General features: G+C 50.1%; 1 pseudogene; it reads left to right on the plus strand.

Annotated features, from left to right (window-relative positions):
- Window positions 1–3128: 3128 nt before the first annotated feature.
- Window positions 3129–3248, plus strand: LOC136656566 (5S ribosomal RNA; annotated as a pseudogene).
- The last annotated feature ends 17729 nt before the right edge of the window (window positions 3249–20977 follow it).

The following is a 20977-nucleotide window of genomic DNA, read 5'->3' on the forward strand; positions in this document are numbered from 1 at the left end:
GCCCACAGTGTGTGGGGGTGTGGATGTGCACCTGTCGCTCAGTTGAAAGTGATGGCTGAGTCATGTGAGGTGCCCACAGGTCAGCCGACCACCAGTTCCTCACACAACATCACACTCATAATAATATAATAATAATAATATACAGTATTTATATACCGCCTTTCTTGGTCTTTATTCAAGACTTTATTCAAGGCGGTTTACACAGGCAGGCTTATTAAATCCACGCAGGGATTTTTACAAATTGAAAGAAGGTTCTTTCTTTCAAGAACCACTACATTCAAGGTGTTACACTCCGATCTGGTTTCACATTCTGGCCTCCATCCTCCCACGCTCCGAGCAGATGGAACAGCTCAGCTGCAGCTTGCTGGCTGCTTCAAGGTTGCACGGTGCCGGTGGCCTCGAACTGGCGACCTTGTGGATGTTAATCTTCAGGCAAATGGAGGCTCTACCCTCTAGACCAGACCTCCTGCCCTCATTAGACCATCGCACAGCATCGAGGCGATTCTCCCCTCAGCAAGAACATACCAGTGAGGAGACTCAGAGCATTCTTTCTTCCACAGCTTCTCCTGACCTCCGCAATGAGCTGGAAGGCACACCTGACAGCAGTGTGCATGCTGAGTTGTCACTGTGTTGGTTTATTCTAAAAAATGAAATCTCTGGAAGGAAACAGAACGGTTTGTGAGCCAAAATATGAACATAAGGCAGAACTTCCATGCACGGAGCTCAGGATGCCTTCCTGGACCGGCAGAAGCTCTCCAAGATTCCATGCAGAGAAGGATCTTTCCAGCCCTGGTTGGAGAGGCTGCCAGGGACTGAGCTTGGGCTGCTCGGGGCACAGCTGAATCCTACTCAACCTCCAAGATACACCCCATTGAAATAAATGGATACATAAAAAAATCACCAACCATAGCAATCAACCTGTAAACAGTCACAGGCAAGAGGTCAGTGGCACCGCAGAAACAATCCCATCATCAAAGGTGGACCTCAGGTCATTAACGGGCTGCTGCTACTGGCTTCCACCCCTGACAGGTTTCTCTCCCTGGCCCCCTCATTTTTGAAAAGTTGGTACTCTTGTGACCTCATCTTGTCACCGCTCTTGTGACCACAAGTGGTACTCTCGTGGTCTCCTCCTCAAAAATCTCAAGTCTTTGTGGCAGCCATGCCCGAGGGCACCGTGCAGAGCTGATCCAAGGCCTTCGGAAGCCTGTGGGCTGGTCAAATGCTACCCCCTCCCACCAAATGAAGTTCCAGCCTCTGATCCTCCCTCTCTGCAGTGTTCCAGTTCTGCCCTACACTGCTCTCCCCATACGCTTCCTCTCTGCCCCCCTTTTTCAAGCAAGAAAGGGGTGGAAGCAACAAGTAGGTGGACAGAGGTGGGTCATCCCACCACCAATCTACTGCCTAAGGCAACCACTTCAGTTGGCCTCATGGATGGCCCGGCCCCGGTGCCATGTGTTGACCCCACCCCAGCTGCATTTCCTGCCACCCCAGATCTGCCCCCCCACCCTAGACAGCTGCAGGCAGGAAAGTCTCCTGGATGGCACATCAAGTGGCTCCGTTGACTTGGGCTTGGAGCCTGCTAGAATGGTGCTTGGCTGACTTGCAAAGAGCCTGCTGGGCTCATGCTGTTCCAGGAAACAAATCCCTGATCACCAAGCGACAGGGATCCCAGCAGAGCAGCCTGGCACGAATCCTCTCCTTGCTGAGACTGAGCACACCTCTCTCTCAGCCTCAGTCCCCCTCTGCGACATGGGAATCATTTTGAGAGGGCAAGAAACCCACCTTTGACCAGGCTGGGGCCAACTGCAGCAACCAGTCCTCCTAGCCAGCAGAGGACTTTGTTGTGCAACAGAATTTGAAGTTCTCTTTTTTCTCCACCCAGTTATCTGTTACCCTGCACATGCCTGATCTCGTCTGATCTCAGAAGCTAAGCAGGACCAGGCCTGGTTAGTACTTGGATGGGAGACTGCCTGGGAATACTGGGTGCCGTAGGCTTCTACCATAGTCTTTCGAGATTGAAGGTTGCCAACCATTTTTATCTTATGGCATCATGTCTTTTAGATCCAAACAAAATGAAAAGACGGAACCCTATGACTGGGACTCTGCCTGTCTTTGCTAATCTTTTTTTTGTAAAGATGTGAGAGGAGAGGAGGCTGCAGGAGACTTCACTTTTCCTTAACAAATAGCAACTTTGGAAGGGGGTCAATTTTCATTAAGAAATTAGCACTCAGGAAAAACCATTAGCACACCATCCCTGGCAGTCCCTGGTCGTCATCCAAACTGGATAGGCACATACCCTCTGGCCATTTTTCACCCAAAATTAGAGATACTGGTCATGTGTCATCTAATTTGTCCCTTCAATTGCAAATGATCATTTTAGACCAGAGGCGCAGAACAGCTCCGACCCTACTGGAGCAAAGCTTCAGTCGTGTTCAGATCACATGCGGGCTCTGAAAATCAGATTTTGTTAGCCGCGATTTTCAGTATCCGCGGAAGGTTCAGGAACGGAACCCCTGGGAATAAAAGGCTCCACCTGTATATCAGAAGTGGACAAACTTGTTTAATGTAAGGACCACATACAATAAACTTCAGATATTTGAGAGCTGTAAAACTTAAGAAGCATTTTAATTATTTAATATATTTACTTACCAGTTTGAACAGTGAACTTACATTTTAATCCAGTGGACTCTCAGTTTACAAGACTTGAAAATGTTTTATTCACTTTTTATATTATATAGTGTCAAAGCAGGATCCACTGTCACTCCCCCATTACCTGCTGTAGGCTGCAATCCTAACCTCACTTTCCTGTGAGTAAGACCCATTGAACACAATAGGACTTACTTCTGAGTAGACCTGGTTAGGATTGTGCCCATAGAACTGGGCCCCTCCAGCTCCCAGAGGAATATCAATGGGGGGGGGGGGGGAGAGAAGGGAACTGTGTTTTTACCTAATGTGAACTGCCTTGAGGGCCTCTTAAGAGATGGAAAGGCAGCAGACAAAGGACAGATGGATGGAAATAAAGATAAGTAAATAATACTGTACTACCTAACAGGGTTGTTGTAAAGATTACAAGAAAGGGTCAATGAAGTGTTGCACACATGTACAATCATGTTTATTGCTAGCATCATATTAAGGGCAGGGTCTACCCTGCATATGCCTGATCTTGTCTGATCTCAGAAGCTAAGCAGGGTCAGGCCTGGTTAGTACTTGGATGGGAGACCGCCTGGGAATACCGGGTGCTGTAGGCTTCTACCATAGTCTTTCGAGACTGAAGGTTGCCAACCTTCTCCCTATACTGAACACTATCTCCCGATCTCGTCTGATCTTGGAAGCTAAGCAGGGTCAGGCCTGGTTAGTACTTGGATGGGAGACCGCCTGGGAATACTGGGTGCTGTAGGCTTATACCACGATCTCGGAAGCTAAGCAGGGTCAGGCCTGGTTAGTACTTGGATGGGAGACCGCCTGGGAATACCAGGTGCTGTAGGCTTATACCATGATCTCGGAAGCTAAGCAGGGTCAGGCCTGGTTAGTACTTGGATGGGAGACCGCCTGGGAATACCGGGTGCTGTAGGCTTATACCATGATCTCGGAAGCTAAGCAGGGTCAGGCCTGGTTAGTACTTGGATGGGAGACCGCCTGGGAATACCGGGTGCTGTAGGCTTATACCATGATCTCGGAAGCTAAGCAGGGTCAGGCCTGGTTAGTACTTGGATGGGAGACCGCCTGGGAATACCGGGTGCTGTAGGCTTCTACCATAGTCTTTCGAGACTGAAGGTTGCCAACCTTCTCCCTATACTGAACACTATCTCCCGATCTCGTCTGATCTTGGAAGCTAAGCAGGGTCAGGCCTGGTTAGTACTTGGATGGGAGACCGCCTGGGAATACTGGGTGCTGTAGGCTTATACCATAGTCTTTCAAGACTGAAGGTTGCCAACCATTCCTTCCCAACAATGTTTAAAGTGCATTCTCCTCTCCTCCCCCTTCTTTGTGTTTTCAGAGCTGGCCTGGGTGAGTGTGCATGCAGCAAGCCTGAGCAGCACTGCCAAATCCAGGGGTTGGGAGAGGAAGAAGGGGTGTGTGTGTTCAAGTTCAAGACTCAGCTGTTAGAGAATGAGCTGAGTGTGCTCCAACCGGCCGCAGCCTGCAGAGTCTCTCTGGGCTCCTGGCCTGAGCAGTCTCAGGCTTCCCTTCCTTACAAAGAGTTTCGCAGCTGCAGGTTCAGTTCTGGGCTGTAAACATGATTTGCTGTAGGCTGCCACTCCTGTTGGGAATAAGGCAGGAATTGAAGGGAGGTGGGAAGGCGGGTGGTGCACAAGCCCCCTCCCCCAAGAAAAGGCATGAGTTTGCATTCTAATGTTGGCAGTATTTCAAAGCGTACCTGCAGAGGTGGAGATGACCATTTTCACAGGTCTACTTAAACTCTGGATCTCTCCAGAAATGCAGGGGACCGACTGAAGGCACTGACGATGTTGAAAAGCATTCACAATTTGGGGGGCTTTTTTTTTGCTCCTGGTGGACAATCTTTAAGATGAGCACAACCCCCAAGCAGCCTGGAGCAAAAGCATGCTTAGGAGTTGCACACCGAGCTCCCTACAAGTGCTTGCCTTTAAATGTCTGCCTCAACCCAGAGGTGAGGAAAAGGCAGTGGCGTAGCTAGAGAGGGTGCAAAGCACTTTGCAAGGAGCCCCACTGTGGCACGCAGTTGGCCCCTTTCCCTCCCCTTCAGAGCCATTCCAGGCAAGAGGAGCAAAGCAGAGGTGAACACCTGGCTCCAAAGGGGAGAGGCCACTTGCACACTGCGGTAAAGCTCCCTGCAAAACTTAGTGCTTTGCACCCCCTCTAGCTACACCACTGGGGAAAGGTACTTTGTACATGCTCGGAGGCCCCCCTCATGCTTGCTTGACATGCTCTAGAAACAAGTTCTGACGTTTTCAACAGATTCCAGGGCGGCTGTAATGATTCCTGCCTGAAATTAGGTTTCAAACTGTGGTGCCAGGAAAGTCGGGGTGTTTAATGGAAGTTTGGCAGACAGGACTTGCTTTTAACTGAGCCCTTGGGCAGCCCCCCTTCATTTCAATAGGGTTTGCACTGGGGAACTTCATACTGTATTGTGCCCATAGTCAGTATCCACTCCCTAGTCAAATATATATATCATGCCCTGTACTTTTAAATTTTACCTCTTGAAAAACTGGATCCAAGCTCAATGGGGCAAAATCCCCCTCCTCGATCACATGCATGTGTGTGGACATGCATGCCCCCTCCCACACACACACGCACACTCCAAAAAGCAAAATCTCTCTCGTTTTAATGGCAAAGAAAGAAACTCAAAGCCCCTGTAGCTGTTTCCCTTCATAAATTCCACTGACCTCTCTGGGGGAATAAACGTATCCGTCATTTTATGCATACATATACTGTAGTACACTCACATACACACAAGAGTATGTATGCTTGTATAAGTATGATTTATGGGAATATCAAAACCATCTGTGGAAGAGACCAAGGGACGGCAGGCAGGGGGGTGTGATTGCTTTACGGCCAGTATCGGGTTCAGAGGATGACGGCACCATTTGTGCTCTTTAGGGGTTGTGCAGGGGGTGGACGCGGACCTCTTCTTGCACACGCTTCGGTCCTGTTAGCATGTGGATACCCCACCCTTCTGAAGCCGAGTGACTGAATGAAGCCTGCTTCCAGCTGCAAAATGAGCCAGCGAAGGTTGCCACATCCATTCATCCTGAATTTGAGAAATCTGCCTCTCCTGGGATCCATTTTGGACCAGGCCCTGGCTGTCTGTTGAACTTTTACTGTGTTCAGGCTCCACGCAGGTGTTAAACCACACCATTTTATGATGAAACAGGCTTCTCTACAACTCCCTGTCAGGGCTCCAAACACATGTCCGCAGCAGGGGTCGGGGTCTCCCCGTTCAAAGGAACAGAGGGCAAGAGCAGCCTGGGTGTTGGGTTGTTCTCAACCGCACTGCCTGTGACACGGGACCCTTAGCCCATCCGTGGGCCACCAAGTTCGATCCAAAGTGGATCCCCTGCATACAGAATGGCTTTGTAGGATTACAGAGGAGAAGGAGAAGCCTCAGCCTTGATAAAGAAATGGAACCTCCAGCTTCAGAGGCAGTTACCACTTGCTGGGGTTTACTGCAGAGGAGAGGAGAGCTGCTGCCTTCATGCTTGTGGGCTTCCTGGAGGCACCTGGGAAGAAATCCTGGGAACTAGAAGGTCTTTGGGGCTGGTTCAGCAAGGCTCTTCTTTGTTTCCTGTTCAACAAGTCCTTCTTCTTTGAGCAGGGATCTAGAGAGAGGCCTTGGAATGGTCTCCTTGCCCTGATGTAAAGTGAGGCCAAGTCCCTTCAAAGGCTATGGCTTCGCACTGCAGATGGCCCCCTCCTCCTCTCAGCTGACCCCGACTGACTTTGTGCTGCTCTGGGGGACGGGAGACGCTCAGCTCAGGGAATCTCGGTTCAGAGCATCAAAGGCCACAACATGACTGCTGCTTGGTCCTGGATGTGCAGAAAGTGCATGTAAGGAAGCAGGGAACTGTTGGAAAGAGGGGCCCGTACAGCCAAGCCCCAAATGAACAGTCAGTGCAGGTCTCCATCCAGTGGCATAGCTAGAGGGGGTGCAAGCACTATGTTTGGAAGAAGCCTGAATGTGCTGTGCAAGCAGTCCCTCCCCCTCCCCTCCTTTTTGCATTTCGCCTCAATTTTGCTCCCACCACCCGAAGAGGAAGGGCCTCTTGCACTCAGGCATCTGCATAACTTAGCGCTTTGCACCCCCTTTAGCTACGCCACTTTCTCCATCCCATTTAGACTGGGCAAGGAGCTGGCCTCATGCTAAGAGGCCCCCCCTGCCCTGCAGCTTGTTGTGTGCCATCTTCTCGGCAAACCGGGCTGTGAGTGCCTCGCTGTGAACTCCATCTCAGACTCGCAGTCAGCTCCACTTTGAACTGGCAAGGGTGCATCTCTTGCGGTGCAGCCTCCTGGGACAGCCCCATCTCCAGAGAACCTGCTTCTTCCCGGAAGAAGATTGGAGAAGGTCTTGGCTGGAGGAGGTTTAAGGGGCTTCTCACTCATGCCACTAAAAGCTCTTTTAAAGCTTCCCGTGATGGCAGCTAATGCAAGCCAGAAAGTAGAAGAGGAGCCTTTTCCACTCAAAGGCACAGTTATGTGCCTCCCGACCTCCCCAAGCAGTGGGTCATTCCAGGAGCAGTGTTGCAGTGCTGAGCTTCCTTTGGGAGGAAAGATTTATGATTCTTTTAGGAATACCTGCTTATGTACAGATGCACGGGGAAGGAAGGAAGCACCTAGACAGGCAGTCAAGCCTGTCCAGTCCCCCCAAATTAAGGAACATTCCACTTGGGGCACTCCCAGCCCCACTCCCAGGTACCTTCTTAGAGGCAGCAGCAAAACCCTGGCCTGGTTCTCTCTCCCTACACAGCTCCCCCAGCTGTTCTGGAGCCCCCACTCCACCATATGGAGAATGTCTTGGCCATCAGCCTTAATGGGCCATTAAAGAAGCATCTTCCAGGCATTAGTGTCCATTGAGGAAATATCAGCTGATGATCAGCAAGCAATCAAGGACAATCCAGGGTCACCTCATAGCTTTTATTCCCCCCCCCCCCAAGCCAATGGAAGTTTTGCATTCAGGCATAGGAAACACAGGGTGCCATTTTTCTACACACCTCCTCCTCCCTGTTTCAGATCACTTGGGATCATTCAAGCGCTGACATGGTGTGCTCCCCACCTCCACCCCCAACACTGCATCAATTTTGCCTCCCTCATCCACAAGCAGTGATATTGGAAGGGTCTTTGGGGAATGTTCAGGGGTTATGAACAAAGTTGGAGGTGGATAAAAGTTCCTGGCCCTGGCAAAGGTATTCCTTCCAGTGATCAGCGACGGCCACCATTTTTCCCCCAGAAGACTCTGCAAATGATGCTACGTGATTACTTCTGGGGAGAAAAATGCCCCCGTGACACAGGCAGCAAGGTGAAAACCACAGATCAAGAGGGCAACTGCAGCTCTTTCATATTCCCAGATTAAATCCACAAGTCAAGAACTTCCTCAAGAGCATCAATATATCTCCTTGGTGCTCCTTCATACATGACTACTAGTCTTATAAAACAATGAAACAGGCCTCAGTACTCACTATGGACTTATCTTTTCTCTTTCTCTGAAACGGGGCTATTGCGGTTGTTATCGTCAGTCGGTCCTGGAAAGACCCTCAGTCTCCAGTTGAACCCCTTAAAGGTGAGCTGGTTTTCTGAGCAGAAGAGTGAGCTGGAGATCTGGTGGGTTGTCAGCAAAGTTGGAGGTGGCACCAAGGAGGCTGCCTGGAAGGAAAACACAAGACACAGGTTTCTTCTTGAACCATAAGAAAGTGGCCTTCAGAGAGTAGGAGACAAGTCAGCAGAGAACACAACCACACAGCTTTGCAGGGGAGGCCCCTGGAGAAAACAGGACGGAATCAAAACTTTTCAAGCGGTCTTGTAAACAGAGGGGGCTTCATTAAGGGCAAACAGTGTCAGAAACAGATGCAGGCCTTTTGCCACAATTGGTCAATACAACGCACAGTATGGAATCCATGGGCTCCGACTATGGGGAGAAGTGATGCTTTAAAGGGAAAGGTGCACATGCCTTGGACTTAAGCCTGCTAAACAGCAAGCATAGATCCAAGGAGACTCCTGCCAGCAGGTGGAGGCTTTCCCCACGGTAAGTGAACAAATGTTCACTTACCCCAAGGAGAATTGCCTTCCTCCCACGAACACCGTACACTCGGTGCAGCTGCAGTGGCAGGGGGGATAGGTAGGATAGGGCTGTTGGTTGGCAACCTTCAGTCTCAAAAGACTATGGTATAAGCCTACAGCACCTGGTATTCCCAAGCGGTCTCCCATCCAAGTACTAACCAGGCCTGACCCTGCTTAGCTTCTGAGATCAGACAAGATCTGATACAGCTATGTATAGCCAGTCATCCTCATTTATTGAATTTCGTGCTTTCATATTGCTTGTTTGGTCAGTCCTGCTTTTAGCTGGTGTCTTTTCGTCCTCCCTGGTTACATCTGCTTTGTTATCCTTTCCATAAATTTATAGACCAGTTAATGAGTTTCAGTTACAGTTTTGGACCCTGGGTGCATTCTGATGGGTCCGTTTTGGCTTCCTGGGGTGTAAAAATCCCAACTCCCAATTATGAGGTATCAAAACCAGTCAAATGAACATTATTAAAACATGCAAGTTTTGGTTTGCTGGTTTGTTTAGGCACCTTATTCTTTAATGTTTTCCAAAGCAGGCCTTTCAGTGTTGCTGAGCATCTCACCAGTACAGAACTGGCAGCCTGATGAAGCTGACAAAGACAAACATCCTTGCTTGTGACCGCAGCCTGCTTGTCAGGACTGGTCATCCTTTGAGGGAGGGAGTAACTAGCTGATTTTCAGTCCCATGTCTTCATCACTAGCTATGGACATTTGTGTGTGGGGCGGGATGATAGCCCCTCCTCTCTGGGTCCCAGTTCCCCAGTGGGATGGGAGGACTGTCAGACACCAGATGTTCTCTTTCCCAGACACTATCCTACATCCTCTGTCTAAACTCCCCCTTTTGCTTGCATGATCAAGACCCCCCTCCAAGTAATTGCGAGGAAGGTTCCACGGAGATATCCCAAAACACTTCTGGTGTTGAAGTTTACAGAAAATCCAAATGGCTTCTATCTCGTTCCCCACCCTGGAAATAATGTAATGTGAATATGTTGACGATGTGCTGTGTTTGAATGTTTGATGTGCTGTGTTTGAATGTAATGTGAATATGTTGATGATGTGCTGTGTTTGAATGTTAGCCCACACCCAGATTTCAGCCTAGGACTGGGGGGGGGAGTATTCTACATCAGGGAGCAGGCAAGTGGAGCAGCGGTCTGGAAGGGGTGGGGAGACTGCCGTTGCTGTGGAAGACTCTCAAAGCTGCCAGGACGTGAACCAAGAGCCTCAAGATTGGTTCTGTGAGGTGAGAAAAGCAAGGCCGCCGTGATACCCCCACCTAGACCCTGATAGTGCACGGTGCACTCCCACTACTGCTGTACTGAGGGTTCAGGACTTGCCCGGCCCACTGGGCCCCCTGATAATAATAATAATACAGGTATTTATATACCGCCTTTCTTGGTCTTTATTCAAGACTTTATTCAAGGCGGTTTACATAGGCAGGCTGATTAAATCCCCGTAGGGATTTTTACAATTGAAAGAAGGTTCTATCTTTCAAGAACCACAACAGTCCAGATGTTTCTTTCTTGATCTGGTTGCACATTCTGGCCTCCATCCTCCCACGCTCAGAGCAGATGGAATAGCTCGGCTTCAGCTTGTCAGCTGCTTCAAGGTCGCACGGTGCCGGTGGCCTCGAACTGGCGACCTTGTGGATGTTATCTTCAGGCAGACGGAGGCTCTACCCTCTAGACCAGACCTCCTGCCCTGATGGTAGTGGGCCATCAACTGAACCTGAGCTGGCCCATCCCTGAGCCTGGAGAATGTTCAGACAAGCAGCTTGTGAGCCTGAGGCTTGTTCCTGCTGGTGCCCAAAATGCCAAGCCACAGCCTGGCATTGCGCCTGAACATTCTCAAGCCCTTTGGCAGTGCTGCCCGTGGTGTGAGCTGGAATGATCTCTCCCACGATTTCTTTTTTAAAAGGCATCACACCCAACGCTTTGTACGGTTTTGCAAGATGAGCAGACCACACCAGCCCCAAGGCAGCCCTTTGTTGCTGTTCAGAGCCTTTGGCTCTTTGTTCAGAGCCTTCCATCTCCTTCAATCCGATCCCTCCATAAAAGCCACCTGGCTGGTTTTCCACATCCCTGGGGCCCAAGAAAACACCCCGACTTCCATGTCCAGGAATTCACTGCCTTCTCTGCTAACCTGCCAATAGCTGCCGCTTGGTGTTTGTTTAATGCTTGCCTCTGCGGTAACTCAAGCAGCCGGCACCCAGTTGGCAATTCATGATCCCAGAGAGTTCGGCTCTGTTGCAGCCAAGGCAAGCCGTTTGCAGAATTCAGCCAGCAGGGAATGACTTCTGTTTACTCTCTCTAGTTTAAACCGCTTAAGATACCAGACAGTACTTGGGTTTTCTGCTATCATGAGCAGACTTGATCTGAAATTAATTTTGGAAAACAAATGTTCAGGGAACTCCCGCTTTCTTTTACAATTCTCAGTTAGGAATACTGTTGCATTTAGAGATCAGAGAAGACCGGCCAATTCTGAAGAAAATCTGACCCTGTTGGGGGGGGGGGGGGATATGATGATTCAGCTCTCCAGAGCTGGAGACAAAAGAATTGTGTGAATGAGAAGCACCTGTGGCAACAGGGTTGGGCAGCAGCTTTTGTGGGCCTGGGGCTTCTCACTTGTTTTTTGGAATCCCCCTCTAGTGATCTGGTTGCTGGTCAGGGATATAGAAGCAGAGTGAATGTTTTAGCCCGCCCACCCCCAAAAAGTACCAAGATGGCCAGAAAAATATAACAGCAAGAAACTGCATTCAGAAACAATAGTAGGCAACCTTCAGTCTCGAAAGACTCTGGTATCGCGCTCTGAATGGTGGTTCTGGCACAGCGTCTAGTGTGGCTGAAAAGGCCGATTCGGGAGTGACAATCCCTTCCACACTGGGAGCAAGTGCAGTCTGTCCCTGGTCTGTCTCCCTGGCTATAGGCCTTCCTTCTTTGCCTCCTTGCCTCAGACTGCTGGCAAACTGTCTCTTCAAACTGGGAAAGGCCATGCTGCACAGCCTGCCTCCAAGCGGACCGCTCAGAGGCCAGGGTTTCCCACCTGTTGAGGTCCACTCCTAAGGCCTTCAGATCCCTCTTGCAGCTGTCCTTGTATCGCAGCTGTGGTCTACCTGTAGGGCGCTTTCCTTGCACGAGTTCACCATAGAGGAGATCCTTTGGGATCCGGCCATCATCCATTCTCACGACATGACCGAGCCAACGCAGGCGTCTCTGTTTCAGCAGTGCATACATGCTAGGGATTCCAGCACGTTCCAGGACTGTGTTGTTTGGAACTTTGTCCTGCAATAGCAGATGCAGAAACTGTCAAGATGCAACCAGGGGCACCTGTCTCCATTGCTATTCTGATCTTTATTGACCCATATCAGCTCCTGGTGTGTTTCTGAACCTAATTGAAAGTGCTGGTTCTCATCTGTAAAACCCTAAGTGACTTGAATCCAGGATGTTTAAACGCCTGCTTGCGCCTGCGCAATCCGTCTCAGCCTATCAGATCTGCCAAGAGGGCCCAGTGCCTCATCCCATCTTCACCTGAGGTATGTTTGTCAAGCACGTGGAAGAACAGGACCTTCTTGGCTGTGGCACTCAGCCTGTAGAACTCCCTTGCTCAGGAGGCCTGCCCGGTTCCTTTCCTTGCAGCCCTTGGTTTGTGGCTTGTACTTGATTCTCTTTTGCTTTTTCTGTTCTTAATATTTATGATGCTACTTTGTTATATTTTTCAGTTTCCCTGCACTTCTGCAGGGTAATGGATGCTGCACAGATTTGCATTACATGAAAGGAGGTGTGAGCTGGATACATAACAGTACAGCCTTTTAAATCACCGCTCCTTTACTCTGTTTCATTTTACTCCTGACTTCCCCTCCTTCCTATGTACAATTATTCCTCCAGTAAAAACGATTGTTTGCACCAATATCCCATTTCTCTTGTCCTTGTTAAATCCCAGGATTCCCTGAGACATGCCATTAGCCCACAGATACGGTCCCTGCACACGTTTGTTCTCCCATGTGTGCATGTTCTAGAGCATGCCTGGTAACATGATGGCCTCATTGCCGTCGCCACCACTGCCATTTTTTCAGAATCATGATAAGCACTGGGGGTTGCACTCAGATGTGACCTGGTTTGCCTCACCCGGTTTAAAAGCCCTGAACCAGCAAAAGGAGAATCCACGTCAGCTAGAAGGGATGGTGTCCCTTCTCAGTGCTGGACAGCTCCTGCAGCAGAAGCCTGGTGCACACACAGTCCCAGCTGTGGCCTGGTGATACGACACCTGCAAACCAATGAACTGCCTGGAGTATTGTGTTTCACCACCTCGTGGGAAATTGGAGGTGGTGGAGAGGAAAAGAGAAACGAAGGGTAACCCAATAAATCCCATGAGGTCTTTCGGAGCTTCTCAGCCTTCTGACTGGAAGCAGAGGGAAGGCCGCTGCAACCTACCAGCAAGGCCCACCTGGAAGCAGCCCAGCAGGCTTCAGGTGTGCGCAGCAAGTAACTTGAAACTATAATGTGCAGAGCATGGGGGGGAGTTGTTCCTCCCACTGCGCCCCACCCCCCAATAATTCCTGCACTGTGACTTGTCAAAGTCCGAGGAAGAGTTTCAGCCACAGCAACTACCAAGAGTTAAACAGGGAACTGGGTGTAGGGAAACCTTGAAACGATGAACAATGTAGTGGAAAAGAGAGGTGGGTGGTGAATGTGCAACCAGTTAGTCTGTTTGGCATACTGGGTACAGCCTTCATGTTCACAGTGCCCCTCCAATCTAACCCACTCACACCCCCACTGTAAGGGTGAGGAGATGCTTCGCAGCTCAGCCCTCATACCCTGGAGTACCTTCACCTGCTGGTATGTTTTTCAGGCTGGCCCCTGCTGCTTTTCTTGTTGCTTTTGCAGCGGTTTTAGACTGTTTTGTGTTTCAAACTGCAGGCCACTTTGGGGGGCTTGGACCAAGGAGCAACTGAGGGTATTTGGGAATGAATCAATGAGGCTGATGCACACGGACCCTGGAGCCTTGCGCACCCATTGAATGATGGCCACTTCCCTGTCAAGGGCAAGTTAAGACTAAGGATAAATCCCAGACATAAGCCGACAGTCCCTGCTGGCATCCGGGTCCCAGCGTCACCCTGGTTTTGCCCGGCTCTGGAGCTGGCCAGCCATGACTCCATCCACAGGTGAAGCCCTCCTGCGGCTGAGAAACAGCTCTCTGTGGTCGCTCACGGAGAGGTGGCATTGCAGAGCTGGCTTCCCCACTCCCCGCCCCCGTAGCCTCCTCATCTGCTGGTGTCTGGGCTCCATGCTGGCACACAACATGCGTTGTCGGTCTTGCTTGAAGATGCATGAAGGGATTTCCCTGCGGGAGGCAGCGCACCAGGTTCCGTGAGGACATGGAGCAGAAGCACACGAGGCTCTTGTTTTGCACATTTGCAAGGAAGTGTCGGCGCGCTACTGACAGCTGGGCCAATGAGTGTGGGTTTGTTTTCTTTCTGCCAAGAGTTTGGCCCGAGCAGCTAGATCTGCTCTTACACATGGCACAGGATCAGGACTCCTTCCTTTCTAGGTAAAGGAAGGTGTGATGGCTTCGGTTTGACTTACATCAAGGGGGTGGTGGGTGAGATACGAAAAAGGAGTGCTAGAGATGTAGAGTCAGACCCAAGAGACAACCCAATATTTGGCTGGTGCCTCAAAGCAATATGTAAAATGTGCCCTCTTCCTCCATCATTCCCTGTAGTCCGCTCTGATTCCCAGCTGCTCTGCCTTCAGTGTCCCAGTTTCTTATCTGCTCCTTTCTCCCATGTTCCTCTTGGTACCCCACCTTGGTTTACCCCTTCTTGGTTTACCCCTCTTGGTTTACCCCATCTCTTCTTTCTTGGTCTCTTCGTCCTTCCACTCCCTGCCTCCTCCACCCATCAACCACATTGTCCTTCCTCGCAGCCACTCTGTCTCTAGACCCTCATTTATCTCTCTATGTTTCTCTCACCCTGTAGCCCTGTGCCTTGCTTCCAGTGTGCTCCCTCCAGACATTCAGCCTTGTGAGAGATTTTCCTCTCAATCAAACTGGCCTTTTAATTTATCTCACAAAATTTAATTTCTCTCTTCAGTTGGCCTCATGGATGGACCAGCCCTATGTAACCGTATGTTGTTTCTTAGAGGGTAGCTTCTAGATTTGCAAGTGAGGAAGTGATATGGGTAGCAGCATTGAAAGGAAGGGAGAGATTCCCTATCCCAGGGGTCAATTAGAGGCTGCATAGTATATTTTTTTCCCAATGACAGTGCAATTAAAGGGGAGAGAACCTTTGGCTGCATACAGAGTTCCCTTCCCTCTGAGTATCCAACACCAGAATCTACCCTTGTCTGTGACTAGGATGGGAACAGAACTGTTCAGATGCCAGGCCTGCGTTCCTGGCAGTAGAGCCCTGGCATCTCTCTCTTGGAGTTCAAGTGCTGTTCAGTTCCAACTCAATCTCAGGCCCAATTCCTCAGAGGAGAACTCAGACAAGCCACATGCGTCACCAGCACAAGGCGAACAGGAGGCCCAATTAATGCGCCGAGCCAACAGTTTGGGGAAATGAATTCCACAGCTTCCACATGCCAGGGTGTGAGCAGGCGCCAGGCTCGCACACCACCTGGGCTCCGAAAGTAGCACTCGGCACTCAAGACGTTCCTGCTTCCAGGCAAAGAAATCAAAGGGGGACCTGCTCAGAGAGGTGGAGGGGCGCACAAAGCTGCCAGGAGCAAAAGGCCCAGGGCTGGGGCCCAGACTCACACTGCAGGCATGCCCTCTGCATGGGACGATGACTGGCAGCTGTGCATCCTGTCATGTTCGGGTTGCTTTACAGTGGTGCAGCCTGTGAGATGGGCATGTGACAGAGAGCAGGCAGGGCTGCTTTGGCTCTAGTGATATGTGGATCCTGCACAAGGCGTTCCGGTTCCAGTTCCTTGCCGTTCCTGAGCACATCAGTCTGCTGACTTGCATCTCTCCCTGGTTCTACTTGCGTTCACATGTGTGAATGCAGTTTTGTTCACGAGGACCCTGCTCCATGGAGTTTGCATTAAGTCTCGCTGTGGAACCCTCTTTGGGTTTACTTAGGAGCAAATTCCACTGGGGTGGTAAGTGCACACAGGATAACAGCCTTAGGGCCCGATCCAGAGCCCTGTGCGCCAGCTCTCACCGTCACAAATGTGCCGTAAGGCATGTTTGCGAGCTCTTACTGCAGGACCAGCACCTGAGCTAGCCCAGCGTGAGCTGCTCTGGGCCAGCTCCGGTGCTGGGCCCATGTTCCGCTGCCCAGTGGTCGCCTAGACTGCCTAGGGGCAGAGAGGTGAATGGGGAGGTGGGGAGAGGCGGGGAGGAGGCATTCCAGGGCAGGGGGACACTACCTTGTGGTGGTAGTAGGGCTTCCATGCTTTAATGAGGCAGGGGGATAAGCTGGACAGGGCTACCCAAACCAGGCAGACCTCTGCTGAGAAGTCAGACTAAGGGCTCGATCCAGAGCCCTGCATGCTGGCTCACCGTTTGCAAGCCCTCACTGTGGGCCCAGTGCTGGAGCTAGCCCAGCGCAAGCCCGCACGGGGCCAGCTACGGCGCTGGGCCCATGTTCTGCCACCTGGCAGTCAGCCAGATCACCTGGTGGTGGAGAAGTGACAGGGGGTGTGGGGGGAGGTGGGGAGAAGGCATCCCAGACAGGGAGAGGGCAGGGAGGAGGCGTGGTGGGGCAGCAGGGAAGAAGGGACGGGACCAGTGGAGCTCTGGATCCTGAGCTCTGTGTGGGACCAGGAGCTCCAACACAGGACTCTCCAATTCTGCAGCAGCTCCAGAGCTGCTGTAGAATGGAGTAACCCCATTGCGGGGGAAGAGACAAAACTCCCCTTCCCCCAAGGAGCCACCGTGGGCTGCCTGATTGTGCTCAGGATGCTGTGGTAGCCGTGCTCCAGGCAGCTCAGTATTGGGCTATAGTGCCTGCATATTTTGATGTTGCACTGCATCATGGGCTTCCGGATCTTAGTCATTCGATGTCACTCTTCTCAGAAATGTGCATTTTATTTATCTATTGAGAAAAATGTGTACCCTGCCCTCCCTTGACCATGGGGTGCACAAGGCTGCTTACTATACAGTACACGTGAAAATGCGAGATGAAAAGATAAAAACCATGAAAGACAAAGCAGAAACCCGCGTTAATATAAAAAATGTAAAAATATATACAATACAAAGGCACTGAAACAGTGTAAAAGGCGGCAACAGGAGATATTACATAAGAACATAAGAACATAAGAACAGCCCCACTGGATCAGGCCATAGGCCCATCTAGTCCAGCTTCCTGTATCTCACAGCGGCCCACCAAATGCCCCAGGGAGCACACCAGATAACAAGAGACCTCGTCCTGGTGCTCTCCCCTACATCTGGCATTCTGACTTAACCCATTCCTAAAATCAGGAGGTTGCGCATACACATCATGGCTTGTACCCCATAATGGATTTTTCCTCCAGAAACTCGTCCAATCCCCTTTTAAAGGCGTCTAGGCTAGACGCCAGCACCACATCCTGTGGCAAGGAGTTCCACAGACTGACCACGCGCTGAGTAAAGAAATATTTTCTTTTGTCTGTCCTAACCCGCCCAACACTCAATTTTAGTGGATGTCCCCTGGTTCTGGTATTATGTGAGAGTGTAAAGAGCATCTCCCTATCCACTCTGTCCATCCCCTGCATAATTTTGTATGTCTCAATCATGTCCCCCCTCAAGCGTCTCTTTTCTAGGCTGAAGAGGCCCAAACGCCGTAGCCTTTCCTCATAAGGAAGGTGCCCCAGCCCCGTAATCATCTCAGTCGCTCTCTTTTGCACCTTTTCCATTTCCACTATGTCTTTTTTGAGACAGAACTGGACACAATACTCCAGGTGTGGCCTTACCATCGATTTGTACAACGGCATTATAATATTAGCCGTTTTGTTCTCAATACCCTTCCTAATGATCCCAAGCATAGAATTGGCCTTCTTCACTGCCGCCGCACATTGGGTTGACACTTTCATCGACCTGTCCACCACCACCCCAAGATCTCTCTCCTGATCTGTCACAGACAGCTCAGAACCCATCAGCCTATATCTAAAGTTTTGATTTTTTGATATTGATAAAAGCAAATTGCATTAAAACAACTTCAGGCTCTCATCAGGAATAAACAGACAGCCACTGAAAGCAGAGTGGATTTGGGCAAGCAGGCAACTGGGATTCAGAGCAAGATTTGCGTCTCGCCAGCTTCCCAACATCTGACCCCCTTCCTCTCGTGAACGCGGGTGGCTGGCAAGCCTTTTTGGCACATGCCGAATCCCCCTCCTCTCCGCCCGCCGAAGTGAATTGTGCAAACTGGCACAGCCTCGGCCCCTGCCGTCTCCGCCAGTCGTGTCTGCTAGGAAAGGAAGCAAAAGTGAGAGGCAACATTTCCAAAAATATATCAGTCAAGTGAGACATCAACACACTCCCAGCCCCAACAGCAGGTGTTTCTCCTGGTACTGGCTGTTTATTGCCAATCGCCTGCAAGCTGAAGTTAAACAGCATCAAAAACAAACAAACACTTTTAAAATATAGATTCATAGAGGGAGAGAGTGATATTTCCCAAAGAAGCTAATTCTTCCTTCTTGCCCTGCACTTGCTTCTCTAGGGCCCGAGTATATGTGTCAAGTGCTGGTTTTGGTGCAGCCCTGTGGCCTGAAGTGCAAGTGCGCCTCTGTATACCATCATGTGCTTCTCACCAAAAAGGGTGGGTGGGTGGAGGAATGCTTAGTCCACAGAGGAAGCTGGAAGCCAACATGGAGGGGGCCCAAAGTTGTAAGATAAACACGAAAATTGAATTCACACCACATAATCAGGAGCGGGGGTAGACACATGAATGTGTCATTCATGCTAATATCGTGTTGACAGCATTCTGACATGGCACAGATGCTGGGAACATCTGCCTTGAGGTTCGTGAATATTAATCGGTCTCAGCACTCCCCAGAACATGAGCAGAAACTCCGCCTCTCCCACTTGGACTTGGATGTTCGTCAAGGAGAGCCCTGGGTGGAGAAGTTGTCCTTTCCAACTTCTGGCTTTGGAGAGGCATGGGATATTCAGCAGTCGGGGATAGGCAAAAACCCACAGGTGTTCCTTCTCAAAAGGAGGGAGGTAAAAATTAAAAGGCACTGCAATATGATCCGTGCTTTGGAGATGTTTGGGTCAACATTCTACATCTCACGCCCACTGTGGTTTCAATTCCACCATTTTTATCTTGATTTTGTGAGCTGTCCCGAGTGCCATTGGCTGGAGGAAGAAAGGAGGAATAGGAATACTTTTAATAAATGTGTAAATCAGTGGCGTAGCTAGAGGGGGTGGAAAGCACTAAGTTTTGCAGGGAGCCACACTGTGGCATGCAAGTGGCCCCTCCCCCATTCCTTTGGAGCCATTCTGAGCCACCAGAGCAAAATGGAATGATTCTCAAGGGGAGGGGCTGCTTGCATGCTGTGGTGCAACTCCCTATAAAACTTAGGGCTTTGCACCCCCTCTAGCTATGCCACTGGTGTAAATAAAAAAAAAATCCAGGCTCAACCTCCATACTTGCTTTCAGGAGGGCAAGAAACAACAAGAGCCCATCAGATGCTATTTCTAGCACCATGGACATAACACCTAAGACACCAGTATTGTTCAGGATGTGTGCAATTTGCAGCACACTCCCACACATGTCTACTTAGCAGCGAGCTTAACTACATTTAACTTACTCCCAGTTAAGTGCACAAAGGATTACAACTTTGGTTATAAAAAAAAATTCAGCCGCAGTTATTACTTTTACAGATTTTTTATTTGTTTGCGGCCTGTGTTTCTGCTAAGGGTTTGGCAATTATTCAGCATTTTCCATTTTCAAAAGTCGAAACCTAGCAATGATGTGGGGAAGACCACGGCTTGCCCCCGAAGCAGTTTTAACCTGATTCCTGCATTAGTCATAAGGTGTGATTTGACCCAATCAAGTGTTGACATGCTGAATCGGATGATGTCATCAGAGGCCAGTGAATGCACTCATGAGGTGGGCTGATGCAACCAAATCAGGTTTGGTTATATGCTGGTGAGCTAAGAGAGGGGCAGGAGAGGGCATTTTCAATGCGTGTTTCACAATAAATGCAGAAAAAAAATTCAAGTGCAGAAAAAACATCACAAAAAATATTAGCAGCCTTATCCTTGATCCCTTTCCCAGCGAAGCCCAGCTTGGAAGTGGCCTTTTTCATAACTGCTTCACACATTGAGCCATTATTTATTATTTATTTTTCACATTGCTATACCACTCTAAGGAGCTCAGGGTGGCGCATCTGATTCCTTCTTTTGTCCTCACCACGACCCTGTGAAGCAAGTGAGGCTGAGAGACCGACTCTCCAAGTAGTCACCCAGAAAGCTTCATGGCTGAGCAGAGACTGGATCTTCCAGGTCAAAGTTCAACTCCAAAGCCACGTCACCCCCCTGGCTCTCAAATCAAATCTCAAATCCCACCTTCATTATCATTGCAAGTTCTGGCAGTAATTCAGAGGACTTTTCTCCTGAAATGTGTGAGAAGCAGCTCCTAAGGAAAGATTTTTGTTTCCCCCCCATCACCTCTGGCTACCTTGCGCATGCGCCAGACCCTCAAACCTCACTCAGCACAGAAGTCTGTGATGTTTAGATTAGAGGATAATGTGCTGGAAATAATTGCCTTAATCAAGAAAGGTTAATTAGGCTGTCTGTGTGTACAACGGCAGAGGGTGTTATCACAGCACTGGGTTCACGCGTGTGGCACTCATGCCTTCACCTCAACGGTAATTAGAGACACGCTTCAGGCAGTGATAACCTCCCCTTGGAATCTCCAAGCAACATGTCTGTGGCACTGGATTGCAGCACAAGGCTACGATGGGGCCCATCTTCTACCCCTTATCTAGTGGCGGCTCTTCCTTCCAGTGGAGGACAGGGAAGGACCCATGCTGGGAAGGGAGGCATGCCTGAAGAGTAGAAGAGGTCTTCTGCTGGACTGGGGCAAAGACCCATCTTGTCCAGCAACCTGTTTCCCAAAGCCATGCACCAGAAGCCTCTGCGAAACCCACAAACAGGATGTGAGGTCACAGCCCTCCCCAGGAAATGATATTCAGGAGCACACTGTCCCTGCACAGGGAGGCTCTGCTGAGTCCTCTCCACCAGTCCTCTCCTCATCCTCCATGAATCTGCTCATCCCCTTTGAAAGGCATCGCAGCCGGCA

This window comes from Tiliqua scincoides, chromosome 6, assembly GCF_035046505.1.
Source record: "Tiliqua scincoides isolate rTilSci1 chromosome 6, rTilSci1.hap2, whole genome shotgun sequence".
NCBI lineage: Eukaryota > Metazoa > Chordata > Lepidosauria > Squamata > Scincidae > Tiliqua > Tiliqua scincoides.